Below are 12112 nucleotides of genomic sequence, written 5' to 3'. Positions count from 1 at the left end.
AGACATGACAATGGTATCAATCTTCTCATTTAACTTCCTGCAAGAACGCAAATAAGTTTATTTCCCAAAACAAAGTATTCCTCTTAGTTCCAACAAAAACTATAGCCATTAATATTATAGTGATGCAACATAGTATCAGAAGGTACAAAGTGATACAATTTGAGATCAGTTATCTGTTGTCGTTTGCATCACACTGATATATTTCTGACATGCCTGGTCTGCCCAGCTCAGAATCTTGTGGTATATTGTGCACCGCCAACTCCAGTATGTGGGGTCAGTCTCTCAGGCATGTTTAGCTGGGCTGCCTTATCCCCTGTTCAATCTTGCCTTTTGTTTTCCTTCATGAAAATAAATGAAACAGTGCAGTCATCTGCAGAGGCGAGCAGAGCCCTCTTGACTGAGGAGGCCTTCGGGCTTCGTCAGGCTTTTCCAGCACGTTGTCATGGCAGTTCAGAGAGTGAGGGAGAACATTGCGGCTCAGCGCTGCTGTGGAATGACAATAGGAAAGGAGGCCGGGGAGGGGATTGCTAATGCAGAATGCCAATCATAGCAATGTTGTTCAAATGTGCTGTGTGAAAGACAGGTAATGGAAGCCTAAGAGCACGATCCTCTTGAAGGACAAAGAAGTTATTAAAATAAGAAAGTCTGACATAAAAAAAAAACTATTGAAACTTCCTAAACAAAATCTGGGGAGTAACACAACAGGGTCTCTCATACTTTTAGAATTATATTTCACTAAATTGTTCAAATTGTCACCTGAGCCTTAGGATTTATGGCTTGCAATTAAAAAACATTACCAACAGTGTGCTATTATTTTTTTGTATGTTGATCTACACTGTGCAAGGTGGGCATGAGCCAACACTTACAGCTGTTCTGCACTATTTCTAGTTATTGATTTATTACTCTGTACGTCTTACTGTGACCTGCGCAATCTGACATTTCATATTCATCTGTATATAGTGTACATATTACCGTTATTACTCGCTTCTTATTTTTTCTATTTCCTATTTTATCCTTTGTGTATTTGTCTATCCCATTTATATTTAATGTGTATTTTTCTTATTTGTTGTGCTACGTTGAGCTGCTGTGACAAGTATACATTTCCCCATTGTGGGATCAATAAAGTCTATCTTATCTTAATAATACGGCTGATTAGAAAGCAGAACAATAGGTATAACGATGCTCCCTGATGCAGTTCAAATGGGCTGCCCTCAAGCTGTGTTAGGTCAGAAAGTTTTACAGAGTTTGCGGGTGTCTTATATATCAAACCTCTTATACGGCTTTATTTGCTCAAAGGCTGCAAGTTTGGAGGGATAAGTTACCAACCCAGGAGAGAGCAGTGAGGTCTTAATGAGTTACGTAACTTCACCCGGCACTGCACATCCTCTGATGTAGCACCAGCCCAAGATTTTTGCAGATTTAAATCTAATCCACAGATGGAGGGAGATTTGCAGGTAGACAGGCTGGAATGCTTATTTGATGGCTTTCTTTTTTCCAGGTAGAAAGAGATGTCAGCAGCCCTCCTTCAGTGACAGACAAAGAAACCTGCTTTTGTATTTGTTTTTTACTTCAAGTGTTAGCAGAAAATATATAGAGGTTGTGTATTTACATGTCACAGTGTTCACGCCTCTGTGGAGCTATGGGATAAGTCTTTTGAAAAAAAAACTTTCTTAAATTTGAGTGCATGCTAGGGCTGCAACTCAGATTATTTTCATTATCGATTAAACAGTTATTTTCTTAATTATCTTTAGTGAAAAATGTCCATCGTAATTTCCTTGACTTATCTTGTTTTGTCCGGACACTTTTAGTTCACTAGAAAAACAAACAAATGCTAATCTGCTTTTATCAGCAATGCTTTAAGTTTTTTAAGTGTGTTAATAAATCCACAGAGAAGGATGGTTCAGGCCCCGCTTACATCCTGGACATGCTTGAACCTTACACTACAGCCCGTCCCCTCTGCTCTGTATCAGCCAAGCTCCTCTCTGCGAGCCACACCGCATCACACAACAAAATCCTGACTATTTGCTGTTATTGCTCTATAAATAAAAAAAAAAGATTTGCACTTACATGTGGCTCTTTGTAGTTTGGCTTATTTAAAGCTACTTAGTACTTACTGTTTGATGTTTGTTCCTTTGTGGTTGAATGCACTTATTGATTACAACCGGTTGAGCTAAAAAATAAATCGCGATGCAATTTGTAAACAGTCTATGGCGTGACGCTATACAGCAGGTAACGCTAGCCTATCATTGGCTAGTGACGTTAGCTGGCTTGAACACGGTTAAATTGCTGACGTCTGTATTTCACTGGAAAGGATTCCAACTCCGGGACGTACAACAGTCTGCAGCTAAAGACACAGAGGAGACTGATGTTAGCTGCACTTTGAGACTGTTCTCTCAATACATCCATGTTTGAGACAGCATGGACACCGCTGCTGGGACTTAGCATTGCGTTTTGGTCTGGCTCCGTAAGCTTGTGGTGTGTTCAATGTTGTTGTAAAACACCATTTCAGCCATCTAGTGTTTCTTTTTCTTTTGACCAGCCAACGACTGGTCAAAAGAGGTGTTGTTATTATGAATCATATTTTTTTTTAAACCATTTAAATTTAACCATAGCAATAAACAAGCCTGTCTGTAATGTTTATCTATTTGTTAGTTAAGATAACATACTATTTCAGTTGGACTTTTGATAAGCACAGTTTATATAAAGAAACATTTTCAGTCATTTCATTCCGTTAAAAAAATAAATAAATCGTTTGTTGTAAATTGTATCGTGAATTTAAAATCGTGAATTGTATTGAACCATGAGTTGAGCGTTGTTGCTCCCCTATGTCCTAGGAATTAGTGTAATATATATTAAGGACATTAAATGTTATTGTTGCTTTGCTTAGTAATACATATTTAATTTTAATGAGGAATGTGAGTTTTGCACAGCAGGGACTGTGCTTTAAAACATGCTGCAATGACCACAAGACAGTGATTCTTGACTCTGGACAAGAATGGGACACAGTGAAATTAGCCTATGTTTAGCAGGAGGTTAACATGTTTATAACATAAAAAATAATTGGCTATGTTGAGAAAAAAAAGCTCTACGTTTAAAAGATATCCCTTATTGACATCTATGAGTGACTTAAAAATAAAACATGGAAGAAATGTTTTTTCATCATCAAAACTATATTCTAAAAAGTTCATAAACAATATTATTTTAACTCAAATCTCTATCTGTGTCAAACAATTAATGGATCCCACATTGCTCCAGGTAAGAATATTTGGCAAAGCACACATGCATTTAAAGTTTAAGGCATTGGTGTAATTATTTCTCAAATTTCCATCTGGTGTTTTATGTCAGACTCGGAGGGTTGCATCTTTGAAATCACTTCAACAATTTTAGAGAATCCACTAATGTGTTCTCACTTGGGAAATGTGCGGTTTTTAAGGTAATTACTGATTAATCTTAAAATTAGTTCAGATTATTCCTTTCCCAATGGATATGGATAAACCTGTGCCTGAGTCTCCTTAAAATAGCCTTCTTACAGCCTCACTCACACAGACTGGCAGCACCACGGCAGGTGAAGGGATTGGCACAGTTCTTTCATTTGCAATTGCCTGAGACATGATTTCTGTGAAAAGGTAATCCTATTTAATACTCAAGAGGTCTGTATCATGGAATGAAATATGCAGACTTTAGGATAAGTGAGGCTTTAATATAATATTTGATCTTCAGTTAGAATGCCTACATTCATTGCTTTAATACCTGCATACTGTGGCTCAGTAGGCTGAAGAAGAGCATGAGGCGGTTGTTCTACTTCTATCTAGGATGCAACTAAAACACTCTAAATGTGTTTATTTTTTCATTGCAATGGTGTTACAGGATCTCCATCATCAAATTTAATAAATCATAACCTCTTAGGGATTATTCACACAGGTATGTGGTGTTAATGGAGGAGATGGCGAGTCTCCCTGAAGCAGCGCGGCCATGTGAGTGGCCACCGAGCTGAGGCATGCACCCCACGTTGGGCCTGCCATGGAAAATAAAGTTCACCAGATCACAGTTCACTCTGGCCCTGTGTGTAATCAGTCAGTGGAGTGGCCTGTCTGTCAGCCCCCTGACAGCTGCCTGGGCCGTTAAATGTGCAGAGATCAGTGGTCGTCAGAGCCCTCCGTGTGACAGCCTCTAAACGAGGACTTTAAATTAGTTCCATGGGTGGTGGAGCATTCCGCTTGAGGTACGCTGTCTCCCCACACACACACACCCACACCACACACACACCCACACCACACACACACACACACACACACACACACACACACCCTACCGTTCCTCTGCCCCGACGCTGCTAACCAGACTCTGTGATTACATATCATTAATGGCTCTCTTCACCTGATATCCCAGTCTGTCTGTCACAGTGCTTCTCGCGTCCCGCTGTGGACAGTAATCGCTCTACTCACAGGAGATCCACTACTACGTTTGCTATTAAAAACACAACTGAATTTTGTTGTGCTGTAATTACGACCCATAAAAACCTTTATAGTGGTGGCGCCCTCCAGCAGCTGTAGTAATTATGACGGGAGCAAAGCAGGAAGAAAGGTGATAAAGTATAAATAAGAGTGCCAAAGTCGGCATGAGGAGGCAGGTTAGGGCCGTGTACTTAGCGGCCAACGGATTTTCAATTTGAAATGAAAAAACAAAACAAAAACGGACAGTTTCCCAAATACCATTGGTAAATAGGGAAACCAAAAAAAACCGGAAAACCTGTTCTTTGTTTGTTTTTAATATTAAAAAAATGGAAAACAATCTTGTTTTCCAATTGTCTTTGATGTGTTTATAGATGGAAATTGGAAATTAAAATACACGTATAAGTCATATTCATTAATTTTGCATTGGTATTTTCTTGTGACCTGCCATTTGTCATTATCTACTTTGGATGTCTGTGCAAACGACAATGGGAAGTTATGTTCTCTTTCGAGGAGACAAACGGGTTACACTAAAAGATGATATGTCTGTGGACAAGATATGCAGGATATTTCAGACACTGTCATTCTTCAATTTATAACATATTACACACTATATAAGTAGCTATTATTTAGTTTGCACGTATGGACATTATGTTGTGGCCTCGGTTAGCTTAGCATGCATACAAAGCTTACTACTTACAATCGCTTCCGGGTCACAAAAAAAAATTATATATATATATAAAATTGAGGAATAAGATTTATATTAACATATTTTGAGATGTTTTTTGTATTCCATTTTTTGATAAAACAAAAAACAAACAACGTGTTGTTTTCTGTTTTTTGTTTACTTATTTACTAAATGGTAATTGGGAAATTGCCCATTGTTCGTTTTTGGGTTTTTTCATTTCAAAATGAAAATCCGTTGGCCGCCAAGTACACAGACCTTTCACGCAGGAGACCGGGGTTCATGTCAAGTCAACAGCAAGTTTTGTTTACTTTATGGAACAAATGGAACTAGTTGCGTCTTGCGTCACGTGCGTAACCGAAAGTGAAGTAAACTAACAAATGTATTAAAAGACTATTAGACGGTAGGAATAAAGGACATACTGCATATAGTCCTATATAAGGGTCATTATTACCGCACTCTCTCTAGTACATACTTCCAATTTACACACAAGTCATTTGCAACAGAAAATAGACTCTCAGACCCCATTTACACGAAGTTCAACTTCATGCGTCTCAGCATCAATCAGTAAGCAGTCTGTGGAAATACACTCATTTTAGGATTTTCTTAATACATCTATGGTCTTTATCCTCTGTCCTTATAATAACTAAAGTGAAAATTGCAATTACACTAACTTACCAGGGAGTTGTTCTCTTTTACAATAAAGAAAGAAGGAAAAATGGCTCCAGCTAGTTCTACACATACAGTCAAATACAAGGCGCACTGAGCTGCTGTGGCATTTATCTGATCCCTGATTAGCACAACCACTTAATGATCTGTATGGGTGAGGGAACAGGGTAGTTACTGTAGATGTAGTCTATATCCATGGCATTCCACTTTTGTGATACATACACTACCGGTCAAAAGTTTGGGGTCACTTAGAAATTTCCATTGCACTCCATTATAGACAGAATACCAGCTGAGGTCAGTTGCATTGATTTTTTTAACCCGGTCACCAGTTTTCAAATTAAATTATGTGCTTACATAATTGCAAAAAGATTCTCCAGTGTTTTCTCAGTTAGTTTTTTAAAATGATATCAGATTAGTAAACAGAATGTGCCTCTGGAACATTGGATCAATGGTTTCTGATAATGGGCAATGTAGATATTGCATTAAAGATCAGCCACCCACTCAGATCAGCTGGTATTATGTCTATAATGGAGTGGCATGGAAATTTGTAAGTGACCCCAAACTTTTGACCGGTAGTGTATCTCTGTTACCTTCTGCTTTCTTTGCGTTGGAATTTTAAACTCTGGTGGATTTCTGAGGACTATGGTTAATTGTTCCTCAGATCTCTGCAGGGTAAATCCAGACAGCTAGCTAGACTATCCGTCCAATCAGAGTTTTCTGTTGCACAACTAAAAAAACTTTTGAATGTACACGTTCCACCAAAACAAGTTTCTTTATCGCCTATGACGATTGTGATTGGTTTAAAGAAATGCCAATGAACCAGAGAACGTATTTCTCCCATCCCAGAATGCTGTGTGGACTAGCCAGACCCTCCTCTGCAGCACTGTGAAGAGGGGTCGGGCAATGCAAGACTACTGTTGATGTTATATAGACCATAAAACTTTCATGTGTTTGTGTTATGGATGGTTCTTAGCTAACGCTAGCTGAACTGTATTTGTTGTAGTTAAACCACTGAAGTGCAGAAGTTATTCTTCTTCTGCCGTTTATCAGTTACCAATCAACTTGGTGCATTACCTCCTTCTAGACTGACGGAGGGTCGACCCTGATTTGCATGTAGACCGGGAAAACACAGATGGATTGTTATCAGATTTGGGATCTGGCCAACAGATGCATACAGTGTATTTATTAAGTATGTTCCAAAATGTGAAACTATTCCTTTAACCTTTGATATGACCATATGCATGTAGTAATTTTTGGCAGAACTAGTTATGCACCGGTTTAACACTTCTTTCATTCCCATTGAGAATTTAAAAGTTTTACTATCTGATGTTTTTATACCTCTTATAATTGTTTTTATTAATTACAATGTGAGAGGGATACAAAGGAAATAAGACAGATGTTGAAAAGAAAACATTACCTCCTCCTCCGTTCCTCTAGTACATATAGAAACATAAGTCACTTGCGACAGAACGGAGGATGAGACCATAAAAGAGCATCTTTTTCTGTGCCACACCAGCAAGGCAATCTTAAGAATGGATGCCCCCTTTATCATTAATCCTGTGCAAATTTCTTTAAAAATCTAACCCCAAGTGCACTCCATAATCTAGGATTACATTGGGTAGAAAAGGAAAAAGAGGCAATCAATCTTCTTTAAAGGTTTTAATCCTTTATGAAATGGACTGGATTATTTCCTTGGGTTAGGCTTTATGACTGCCATTTAATTCCCTGGGAGTTTCAGTGCCAGCTCCATGCATTTCCCTCTCTCCCTCGCGTTCTCCGCCAGGGGATCCTTGATTTATAGATATCATTTGACCTGTTAAGGCAACAGTCTGCCAAAAGTCCAAGATAAAGTGCCAATGTCTGGGCTGACAGGGGTTCCTGCTGCTAATTTTACATGATCTATGGGGCTAATACCTGTTCTCCATCCAACAGTCTACATTGTGTATGGGGTGAGTGAGAAACTGCCTATACTTCAATTGCAATTATTTGAGCCAGTTTTGGCACTCAGCTCAAATACATAGAAAGAGAATTTCAGTCAATGTTATAGATGCCCTCCAAGAATGACTTTGCAGGGGGATATACCAGGTGTACCTCCTTCACAGTTTCATAGTGTTTCCTATCTGCAGATTCTTCAAACTGTCTCCATAAATTTCTGTGGACAGCAAATCCATATATGTGGTGTGACAGAAATACAGTGGTATAGAAAAGAACTGTGTCCCAATTTAGGAGCTTTCTTTGTTGAAATCCATGTATTAAGACAGAATATGCTGCAATGAGTCGACAGGGTTGACCGGTTTCAAATGTTCTTTCAAATGCGGTTGGGAAGTGCAGCCAAACGTCGTGGACCAAATTACACAACTGCAAGTCACTTGTTTAATGCTGCTCAGACTGTCCTTGTGGGAAAATTAAATTAAATTATACATATATATATATATCTATGTATAAATTTAATTATATATCTCAATATATAATATTAATTAATTATACATATCCTCTAATATATTATATATAGAGAGAGAGAGAGACATAATATTTACCACATCCTGTGCTGCTATCTCATGGAACTTAATGCATTTCCCCCACTTCTAAAATTTGACTGAGACAAGTTAAGAGAAACAGGTAGGATGTGACTAACGCATTACCTTTTGACTAAAACCATGATTGAAATGCATAGTGACTTACCATGTTGTGACCATAATGACAAAGGTTGCCTAACCTAAATGAAGTAGTCTTTTTAACCCAAACCCTGTTTCCCTAAACCTAACCAAGTGGTTTTTGTGACTAAGCCAAACCAAACCTTAACAATAGTGCTGGCACATCATACAAAATGTTTATTTTTCATTTCATTAAAAAGAGACATGTTTGCAGATATGCATGGGGTGGAGGGTTGAACTGAATAGCTGAGTAGCAAAGGGAGAAACAGATTTTTTAAAGCAGGGTTGTGACTTTGTGATTGGCCCTTGCAATTTGATTCTGATTGGTTAAGCAGGAAAGTGAACGCCTGCATCCGCTGATTCCATTTAGGAAGAAAGCATTGATTAAATTAGGTCTTCCTGAAAGAATTTAAGCTGAGCAACATAAGTTTGAAATAGGGTTGGTCAACAATTAACCGTTAATCAGTTAACCACTGAGAATATTTTTGACTGGTTATGGATGCTTGTCTATGGTAGAACTGAGCGATATTTTACCTTATATCAATATATTTTCAAACGAGATATAGAATAAGACAATATCATTTCTACCTACAATTTTTAATGGTACGTTACATGACCCATTTCTTCTGTAAAGCTATGCCTGTGATTGTCAAGCATGAGAGGAAACCTGTATTTGTACCAATGTTTCCGCTGGATACGGTCTGTCGTGGCGACCGCCATGGCAAAAAACAAGGCAATAAACAAGGAAAAAACAGGAGTTACTGGATGTAACTTAACTAACTTCAGTTCTATGAGTAACAGTGTGTGAGATTGCGCCTGCTGGACCCGGGCTAGAGATGTGACCCATGGCCAAATTACCATAGTTCATAAAAATAATTTGATATAGACAGTACATACACGAGACGTTTGTAGCAACAATGACCTGCCAATGCGCATTAAACGCCCCAAGACCCGTTCATTACAAATCAGCCAACACTCTGTGAGTAAGGAATCCACTCTGCAATGTAGTTCAGATACTTCACTGATAAACCACAGGACTGTACAGTAAAAATCGTCTTTATGGTCAAAGAAAGTTTTCGTAACATACAATTGAGTCCATCGAAAGCTCTCTCTCTTGTCAATGAGCCTCCCTCTCTCTCCCTTCCTCTTTTAATCAGTCTGTTACTGTTGTTGAAAACAACACAAGGAGCTTTCTCAGAGATAGGCCAGCTTTTTTATTTAATATAGGCTATCATTTTAGATATTTTTTCATATACATGTATTGAAGCTGTATATGTTCAAACAGGTAAGAAAACCGTCTTTGCATTTTAGTTTGATGACAGTCTATTTAAATAAGAGTGCGTGTGACATCTCACGTGGCTTTGACTTAAAACTAAACATTTAGCCCAAGCAACACATCTCATTGTAGTATCACAAGGTTATATTCTCTTATGCAATTTATATAATATGAGTCTTGGCATCTGTGTATCGATAAAGTATTGCCCCGGAAAATATTGCAATACTATGCTGCATCAATTTTTCTAACCACCCCTAGTAATGACTACAAGTGTATATGTACAGACAACAGGAGAGGATGAGAGTCAGGTGTACCAACATTAAGTGCAGAACCAGAATAGCTGTACTGATGTAACGGTAGACAACACACCATTTAAAATTCACGCAGAAAGTTTGTCAAAAGGTCAGAGGCAGAAACACTTTGAAGAAGTAAGAGGATTTTCTCCCCTGCAAGACTTCTAAGGCATATTACACTGCGAGGTGATTAACATTCCCTGCTCATTAAACATGTATTTATGGATCAGTTTAACCCTACCATGCTACAGTTTGCAAAGAAATGTAGAAAAGTGTCAAATGATTTAAAAAAAAAAACTACATTGTAATATTTCTCTTTTGTCTCATCTCCAGAGATATGATTCATGCCTACACCTGAAAGTCAGCTGTATTTTTCACCAATCAAATAGCTTAGGTTAAACATCAAAAGAAAACTTGGTGGAATCATTTGCATAATAGTTTTACTTAACAACTTCTGATATTGCTGTGGGCTGCCACATAACCTTTTTAAAATGTGTGGGCCGGCTGATAAGAGCGATCATACTTGCTATCTTAATCTACAGTGAAAATATCTTGTTCAGCTCAACCCCCCTTCAATTAAATTGTATTTCCATGTTTTCACAACAAATATATCAAATGATGTTGATGATAAAATGATATGTTTGCTACTTTGCAACTAGCCTGTCAACTCTTACAGACAAGCTTTAAATCTGCAAAAATGTCCAGGATTTTGTTCTTGTAATCCCTGATTGAGTCTGAGATTTTGTCTTTTATATTTATAGTAGTATGTTGTCAAAAAAACAGCAAGACTAGCATCTCCAGCCATGGGCCCAGGGTGGCCCTGTTAGGCTGCAGGCACAGCTGTGCATACATATACTCGGCAAAAACAGAAACGTCCTGTCACTTTCAACTGCTTTTATAGTTCAAGCAAATTTTACATTGGCAAATATTTACTTAAACATTAACAGATTTAACAACTAAGAAACTAATAGAAATGGAATAATGTGTCCCTGAACAAAGGGGGTATTGCCCTGTAATGTATTGCCCTGGCCACATCTGCTGTCCACATGCGTCCTTGCACCATGCCTAAGGCATGTTCAGGCCGATTAGCAGGGACCCTGGGCGTCTTTCTTTGGGTGTTTTTCCGAGTCAGTTGAAGTGTCTCTTTACTTTCCTAACTTTCTTATAGCTCTTTATTGCTCTTAACGGGGAGAAACAAAGTGAAAAGCCAAATATGAATGAGTTAGATATTGCACATTGGATGGGATTGGAAAAAACTAAAATGTACACGAAGAGTGTGAAGAATTCTGGAAACCAATTCTTCGTTTTATCAGTGACGTTGAGAATCTTTAAGAATTAAGTATTAGGTCATGTTTAAATGTCAATATAAATTGTATATATAAGATATATCTCAACTGTGCAAAACCCTGCAATTTCGCGGGTTAATAGCACCCGCAACATTCCAATTTAGCTCTAGTGGTGTGCAACAATTTAAATTGGATCTGGATGAGGTGGCCCTTTAACCATGTCTCTTAGCAAACTTAGCTAATGTCTCCTACATGATGAAAAGAAGGAAAGACGTGTGTCCAATGTGTGTCCACAAACTATAGCATCCATTTGAGTTGATGCTCATTTCATTACTGCCTAAGGATTACAGCGGTATAGGCTACCTACTGAAAACTAATGAAGGATTTAGTTTGATTAGGCACCAGTCTTGCACAAGTAAGCCGTCAATACATATGTATGAGCAATCATGATTCATTTAAACTGTCACAAAAGAGCCAAAGCATCTGAAAGAAAGGATTAAAAAAGCATCAGCGTGATACAAGAAACTGCACAGAGAGATACATAGTAGATATTTTGAACATTAATTATTCTGCTGACGTCGAATGACAATGGCACCTTAGAAAACTACTGAGGCATGATGTTTTTTGTGATCAAATTACCACTGAGGCTTAATGTTAATGACTTGTGGTAAATCCATTCAAATCTCTTCATAACAACTGGGCAATCTTTTATAAAATTCCAGTAGGCCTATCTCTAAAGAGCATATTGGAGAAAAGCTGTCGCACAGTGGGGCCACAGGGAGCAGCTGTGAAGTGTTT

At 38.1% G+C, this 12112-nt stretch overlaps 1 long non-coding RNA gene across 1 annotated transcript in view; it reads left to right on the top strand.

Annotated features, from left to right (window-relative positions):
* Window positions 1–9984, top strand: part of LOC116687999 (uncharacterized) — a 14739-nt gene extending 4755 nt beyond the window's left edge. Inside the window, exons 2-3 of the long non-coding RNA XR_004331676.1 lie at window positions 1503–1510; window positions 9911–9984. This is a non-coding gene — a long non-coding RNA (uncharacterized LOC116687999). The remainder of the gene's footprint in view (window positions 1–1502; window positions 1511–9910) is intronic.
* The last annotated feature ends 2128 nt before the right edge of the window (window positions 9985–12112 follow it).

Source organism: Etheostoma spectabile, chromosome 4 (genome assembly GCF_008692095.1).
Source record: "Etheostoma spectabile isolate EspeVRDwgs_2016 chromosome 4, UIUC_Espe_1.0, whole genome shotgun sequence".
NCBI classification, from domain to species: domain Eukaryota; kingdom Metazoa; phylum Chordata; class Actinopteri; order Perciformes; family Percidae; genus Etheostoma; species Etheostoma spectabile.
Note: the sequence above shows the minus strand (reverse complement) of the source record. Positions and strands in the feature narration are given on the sequence as shown.